Source organism: Oratosquilla oratoria, chromosome 20 (assembly GCF_046742065.1).
Source record: "Oratosquilla oratoria isolate Oo_2021 chromosome 20, ASM4674206v1, whole genome shotgun sequence".
Lineage (NCBI taxonomy): Eukaryota > Metazoa > Arthropoda > Malacostraca > Stomatopoda > Squillidae > Oratosquilla > Oratosquilla oratoria.
The window spans coordinates 30,026,284-30,034,439 of NC_134796.1; the positions used below are offsets into that span (position 1 = coordinate 30,026,284).

The window sequence follows — 8,156 nt, forward strand, 5'->3', positions numbered from 1 at the left end:
GAGGAGGAGAGTGGGAAGAGGAAAAAAGAGATGGCAGATAGGGCTAATGAAAGAGTATTGATATGGTTTGGACACATGGAAAGAATGAGTGAAGAAAGATTAGTAAAAAGGGGTGTGGAAAGTAGAGGTGGATGGAGTGAACTTGAGGGATGACCAAGGATGAATGGATAGAGTGAAAGGGGCACTGAGCAAGAGGGGAATGTCTGTTGAGCTATGCAGGAGATAGGGATAGGTTGGAGAATGGCTGTTTAGATGATACTGTGATGTAAAGAAGGGAGGGGGGCAGTGGATGGGGGGTGAGTAGAGTTTGGCTGTGTGTGAATGGTATTTTGACAGCCTGAAGTGATTTATCCCCATCTCTATTTTCTACAGGAGGTGATGGGTGGGAGGGTTGCCAGTTAAGTGAAGCAGCCTTGCTGTGGATGTACTGTGTTTTGCTGCATTGCTTCTGACCCAGGGCAGTGGGCAGAAGACAGGGATGACCCTTCATCCACAAGGAGCTAATATGAGAGGGGAGGAATAGGTGTTGGATGGGAGTGAAAAAGCCCTTGATTTACTTTTTTTTTTTTTGTCTGAAAGTTTTGTCACTGCATACTATTGAATAATTTGTGGTTGAAAAAAAAAAATGAAACAAAGGGAATTCATGGCAAGTAATATTTATTATTTTAGGATAACTTCATGCAAGGTTTGCCATTGTTTTGTTCTTCATGTGAGCTTGAATTGAGTCTTTGCACTCAGCTGGCCAATTTGGACCTTCATACTTGCTTGCATACAACCTCAAGCAAGTCCTGCTGACACTGGCTGACTTGTGCTTCACTGAAGAACTGTAGGTAGTTAAACAGTAAACATTAGGCACCTTAGTAATAAACTAGCATGGCAAATGGTTCATTACATATCATGGTAAAAAATAGTGAAGTTAACACACAACTTCATGCTACGTATGTACACAGTTGCCTTGTGATATATATTTACTTAGTGGTTTATTTACTTTTCATGTATTTCATATACTTTGTATATTGAGCTGTATTATTAGTGCTAAAAATCCAGACCCAATGGGTACTACGTGCAATTAGGGATACCCATGGATGTCACGGGTAGTTCTGATGTGGAGGAAATAGCTTACATATGTGGAGGTAATGACCAAGTGAGCTGTGCTTTGTATGGATGTAGACATGCAGCAATAGAGCCCAGTAATAGCATTAAAGAGATTTATACTGAGTTGGACAGGTTCCGGATTTTTGGACCAAAGCAGATTGCACAGTAGGATATATTTTTTTAATGGTGGACTTGTTTATTCAAATGTATTCCACATATTTGCAATGCCTAATGTTCATTTCCAGAATCACCTCACTCTGCTTATCATAGTCATAGATGAATGTGAAGCCCCATGCATAATGATATGATCATAAAATATCTGCATACATATGTGAAAAATTTTCCCTCTTACAAGCCAGAGTCAAAGGCATAAATCCACTCCCACCCATTTCATCCCCAAATATTTTACTCCCATTCACCACCCCTCCCTTCCTCTTAGCTTCTCCTGGATGAAGGGTCATCCCTGTATCTCACCCACTGCCCTGGGTCAGAAGCAATGCAGCAAGACATGGCACATCCACAGCAAGGCTGCTTTCTTTAATTTGCAACCCCCCTCCTTCCCCTCATGCAGAAAATGAGAAGGGGAAAAATCTCTGTGCTGCATCTGAATATTATTCACACATACTCCACCCTTCTCTACCCCCACCCACTCCCATGCATCACAGCATCATCCATACACAACCATTCTTCACTCACCCCTATCTTCTGTCAACAGACATCTTCCTCAACAGACATTCCCTTCTTCCCCAATGCCCCTTTTACCCCATCTGTCCATCTCATCCTTGGTTGCCCCTTCATGTTCACTCCCACATATTTTACTAATCTTTATTCACACATTCTTTCCATGTGTCTAAACCATCCCAACACTCATCCACCCTATCTCCCAACTTCCTTTCCACCCCCACATTCACACCCAAGTATCTAAAACTATCCACTTCCTCCAGTCTCTCTCCCTTAATACTCCCTTCCAATTTGCTACCATCTCTCCTTGTACATTTCATCACCTTACTTTTACCCACATTTATCTTCAACTTCCTTCACTCATCTTCCCAAACTCTCTCACTAACTTCCTTAATCCCTCCTCTGATCCTGCCACAAGCGCAGTGTCATCAGCAAACAACTGGCTTAACTCCCATTTTCTCCATTTTCTTCAAGTCTCCAATCCCTGGTCCACTACCCTTGCATTTACTTCTTGCACTACCCCATCCATGTATAAGTTGAACAGCCAAGGTGACATAAAGCACTCACTCTCTCCATTTCTGATGCTAACACAGGCTTTACTACTCTCATAAAAACTCTTGACAGGTCTTAACAACTTTCCTCCTATCCCACATATCTACAATACCTCCCACAGTGCCTTCCTGTCCACCCTGTCATTAACCTTTTCCAAATCCATAAAGGCCCAAAAAGCATCCTTACCTTTTCCTATAGCTTTCTCACATATCTGCCTTGCCACAAAAATCTGATACACATAACCCCTACCTGACCAAAACCCACACTGTTCTTCACTAAGCACACCCTCAGTTCCTCTCTAAATCTTCCCAATCAAAACTCTCGCATAAGCTTTCCCAACTACATTCAACAAACTGATCCCTCTGAAACTACTGCACATACTTGTCCCCTTATCCCTTGTAAAGTGGAAATATACAGGCACTCCTCCAGTCCTTTGGTACTCTACCCTCTTTTAGACAAATATTAAACAACCTCACCAGCCAGTCCATCTTTTTTTTTTTTTTTTTTTTTTTTACACTCCACATTACACCCTATCTAACTCATGTGCTATACCTGCTCTCATCATTTTTACCACTTCAGTACAAGTCAAATTCTCATGTGCAGAATCGGTTGCCATATGAACGATGCATCACAGTACTCACATTATAAAATATAAAGTCACTGCTGTATTACTCGTCTCTTTTACTCTAATAATAAACACAAAGTCCTCTGTGAGGGGCATTGTCCTAGCCTTCTGATAGGGGGGAGTTTGTGACATTAAACCATATCATCATCAATAATAAACACAGAAAATGTGATCAAACAAGTTCACAGAATTCAGGGGTAACTCATGTATGACTACAAAAATTATATATAATCAAGACGCCGACACCAGCATCCTCGTGTACCCACTTGTGCCTCATGATGCTTACATAGACATCATACCAAAGTGGTTAATGACTACTTTCACTTCAACTTTCCTTATTTCTCCTCCATTTTCCTCATTCATCACTGTCATTTTCTTAGCACTTCCAAGTGCAACTGTCTTTCCCTCCCTATCCTCCTTCACATTTAGCAACCCCCTAAAATACTCTGCCTGTCTTTCTCTTACTGCCATCTCTTCCATTATCATCTCATCTTCACCTTTTTCTTTTCTCTACTTGATTTGCCTCCCTTTTCTCTCTTAATTTCCATCCAAAACATCTTTTTATTTTCTTTCAAAATCTTCTATCATACTCTTAACCATTTCACATCTGCTCTCCTTTTTGCCTCCTTTATCTTATGCTTTACCTTTCCTCCTTTTTATTTGTACCTCTCATATGATTCTTGTACTATTTTGCAACCAATTCATGAATGCTCATTTCTTCTCTTCTACAACCTTCTTTGCTTCATCATCCCACCACTCGCTATCCTTCTTTCTATTTCCTCCCATCCTCCTTGTTCCACATACCATCTTTGTACACCTTCTGACTCCCTCCTTGAACCATCCCCATTCCTCCTCCATTCCTAGTTCTACTCTATCCTTCACTCCTTCACACTTTTCTCTCGGCTTCTTCTTGTACACCTTTTCTTTCCCATTTAAGCAGTTTACTCTAAGTACCTCCCTACCTTCTTTCCTTTTCTTCTTTCTCCACCTATCCTTCCCTCTCAACCAAGAAACATTAAAACAACACCCAAAGACCTTTATTACGCACAAATACTCTCTTTCTCTTCCTCCACAACCACCAAATACCAGCCTCCGGAAACATATTCATAATCATATCACTCACCGCTCCATTAACACACTGAAAGACAACACTGCTGCATGCCAGACCCCCTGATATCCACCCTTCTGAATCCTCTCTCCCACGAAAGGACAGAGTCCACTTGGCCAGACTGCGGTGCGGCCACCACCCAGCACTTCTAAGCTACCAGAAGAGGCTGGATGACCGCATTATGAACAGCTGCCCAGGATGTAACACTTCACCCCATACCATACAACACATAATGGAAGATTGCATTATACACAATCATGCACGCAAACGACACAACATACACTATATAAAGGATTTGTGGGAAAACCCAGGTTCGGCTGTAGCATTCCTTGGGGAGACGGGACTGCTCGGACAGACAGTCTAGGGAACGACAACAACAACAACTTATGTTCTACCAAAAAATTATCTGATATTCCCCCACTTTCTCTCCTTAGAACATGTACATCCAAAGCTCTTCCTACTATTCTGGTTACCACTATATAGTCCATTAAAGCCCTATCTACCACTCTTCCATCCACCATCCTCTCCCATGTGTATTTATGCTCGACTCTTCCTAAACACTGTATTTGCTGTTATCAATTCTCTTTAATTAGACATACCTCCACCATCATCTCTCCACTACGATTTTTCCCTGTAACTCCACACTTCCCATTCATTCCATCTATTGGTTTGTCTCTTACCCTAGCACTGAGATCTCCCAATACCACTCCGATAACATTTCTTCCTAAACCCTCTATGCATTTATTTAAATCTATCCAAAACAGCTCCCTTTTTTCTACACTATTCTCGCTACCAGGCCCATATGCACTTACAAAAACCCACATCTCCTTCCCAGTTTCACCTTCATCCACATCAACCTTGAAGAAACCTTGCACTCCACCACACTCTTACCTAAAGATAAAAATGGCTAGTCCATTACTTTATGATACTCTTGCATGTGTTGCAAGACACTGAATGATACTAAGGTGGTGGATGGGGCTTTAGGCTATCTAGGTAGGCATTTGCTGTTTTCATGTACTGTACAGTGGTAGCAGAAAACTTGTGCGTAAATCAACAAGACGAATGTAGATATTTAAGCGGCTCATGATGTACCTTATTTGCCAAGCAATTTTCCTTTAAATTTGCCAATTTTGCTACGTGTTGGGAATAATAATATTCCAAATATCCTGTATTTCTATTTTTAGCTTTACCACAGTTGAAACATCACTATCCTGAAGCTTTTTTTTTAATTATGTGCTACACATGCTGTTTTTAGGTATGGTGAATTCCCTGGCCACTTTTTGAAGTAATCTACACCACTGGGTAACAGACCAAGCTGTGTAAGCAGGAGCTCCATCCTGCATAAACCACCTAGTGTTACACTTTTCAAAACTTTTAGGCAGGTCATCACACAATAACTTGAAATAACTGAGCTGATTTACACTATCGTTTTGTTCAAGAAACACTAAATTGCCAACTCCACCAAAGGCAAAGCACTCACACACTATAACACTTGGTGCATGTTTTACCACTTCAGCTGCATAGCGTGGGTCATTAGGGTCCGACCTCCAGGGGCACCTCACACACTTTGAACCTACAGCCTGACGATACCACAAACATTGACTCATCACTCCACAATACTTATTCCCAGTCTTCTAGGGTACAATCCTTATATTTCTTGGGCGCCTCACACACTTTGACCTATAGCCTGACGATACCACAAACATTGACTCATCACTCCACAATACTTATTCCCAGTCTTCTAGGGTACAATCCTTATATTTCTTGCAAAAATCTAAGTGATCACATATGTTTTTTGCACTTAAGAGGGGAAGAACCTTAGCATAACAACTACGATATTGTAAATCTTTGGCTAAATGATCAGAAATACATCTTACAGACTTGTCCTGCTGTAGTGCAGGGTTATTTTCCTTCAGTTTTCAAGCTGTGAGTGTTGGATCTTTATCCAACTGCCTCCTAATAACCTTAGAAGTAAGATTTGATATCTTGGCCAACCAGAGTGAGGCTTGGGGATAAGAAGGGTGTCACCTCCATCTTGAAATTTCTTGGTCCACCTTTGCACTTGCCATATTCCCATTCCCATACGAGTGGCTATATCTGTACATTTGTAACCCTCCTTATAGGAGGTTATAATAGCAACAATTGTGTCTCTCCCAGCTCTTTACCACTTCCCATTACAAAGATATTGAGGCACAAAAACAGAGACCACTGCAAAATATTGACTAGTCCACATGAGAGATGTTTACAAACTGACACCACGTGGTCCCAGGAGCGACTAAACAGAGTTGCCAAGTGTTGTATATTGTCTCATCTAAATAACAATACAGATGCTAGTATTGAAAAATAGTGAAAAGTTTGATTGGAAAGGGGTATTTTTCATGTTTTGAATTTAGCAAAAAAAGTTGGGTGCCTTTAATTTTCCATCCAAATTTTATGCTACCATTGTATATATTACATCATATATAGACTGCTGGTAGATAAATGATTTATTGATACGCTAAATGACTAATACAGATTACTTGATCATGATAAACGTAATTGACTTGGTGTAGCTCACTATGGTACATTTCATGCAATTGAAAAATCGGAGGCATTTTCATATACATGGCTGACAAAAGGATTTTTTTAAAAATGGGGGAGGGCAAAATGGTAAATGTACACCATTTATCTGTTGTCTTTGAATGTAAGATCTAGTTTCACTCTTTTCCATCATGTTTATGAATATCTTAATAAAGGTGGTCCTCTGATATTACACATACTTTACAAGCCATTTTACATGTGTAAACAAGATATAACTGTGTATGTAACTGCTCCCTCATGTCCCCTCCAGGCACATATGTACACAGTATCTTCCCAATTGATGTGGCTACTATGCAACTGAATAAAATCATCTGGGATTGCCCAAAATAAAACAGATCAACTTTGGCATAAAAAAATCAATCCTTAACAGAAGTTTTTACAAGTGGGGAAACCCACAGTAGCTGGTATTGGTCCACAGAACCTCTCACAGATCTCTCTGGAAAGAAATTCTGGACTACTGTCTGCATTGTATCAGTGTCAAACTGTTTCTATGTTATTGACTAAAGGTTGTTGGGAGAGGAAAACAGTTGCCAGTTGTCAGTTTTCCATGTGTGAAAAAATGTTAGAAATACAAATGAAGTTGATAGAGGTCTTGGGCCTAGTTTGGAAATTTGAGTGTCAGACCTCCACCTCCTGAAGAAGAGGGTTAGTGGGTTTTGGAAATGGGCAGCTTTATTGTCCACCTTGCAGGACCATTATGTACAGGTGCCCATCATTGTCATGAAAAAGGTTAATGAAAATATGTTTGATTCCTTCCCAACTGAAGAGGTACAACATAATTGAATAAAATCATGTGCACATAGTCAGACAGCCAAACAATCAGTCAAATAGACAGCCCCACCCCTTGATATGGACCAAGTTAATGATCAAGTTGTCTATTGTGATGTTGAAATGGAGGCTAATCATAATTCAAAATAGAATTAAGGCAATTTGTCTTTTGAAATGTAGTTCTTCCTAGTTGAGTCTGAGGATTGACAAAATCTGTTTGCAGAGCAAAAGAGCATCACTTAAGTGACATCAGGCTAATAAAAAAGCACTTGGGTGATTAGATCAGTCTTGAATAAGGTTATGACAAAAGACCATCACCCAAGTAATAAAATTAGTCTTGAACATGGTTGTCACTTACATCATTGACGATAATCCAGGGGACGAAGTAAAGTTTAGGGTTCAGTTGTTGTTGTTGAACTCCCACCTGATGTAGCAGCTCTTGGCCCTCGAGCCCATTGATGCAGTTCTCAATTGGATGCCAGTCTTTGTTCACCTGAGTGGCACACTGTGGGACATGGAGGTCAGACTTAGGATGAAAAATATTCACATATAGTGTTTTCTGTTATTATATGATCTCATCTAACTGTAAATGCAGATACTATTTGTGGTGGAGGAAAATTAATTTTATGAAGTATATGTTATGTATGTGCATCTGGATACATAATTTTTTAATACACTCATACATGCTGCTACTGGTAAGATAAAAATATTTTTGCTTTCATGGGGCACTCATACTAGTTGTAAGGT

General features: G+C 40.2%; 1 pseudogene; it reads right to left on the bottom strand.

Annotated features, from left to right (window-relative positions):
- Window positions 1–674: 674 nt before the first annotated feature.
- LOC143036440 (gamma-interferon-inducible lysosomal thiol reductase-like) overlaps window positions 675–8,156 on the bottom strand; it is a 53,120-nt pseudogene continuing 45,638 nt past the window's right edge.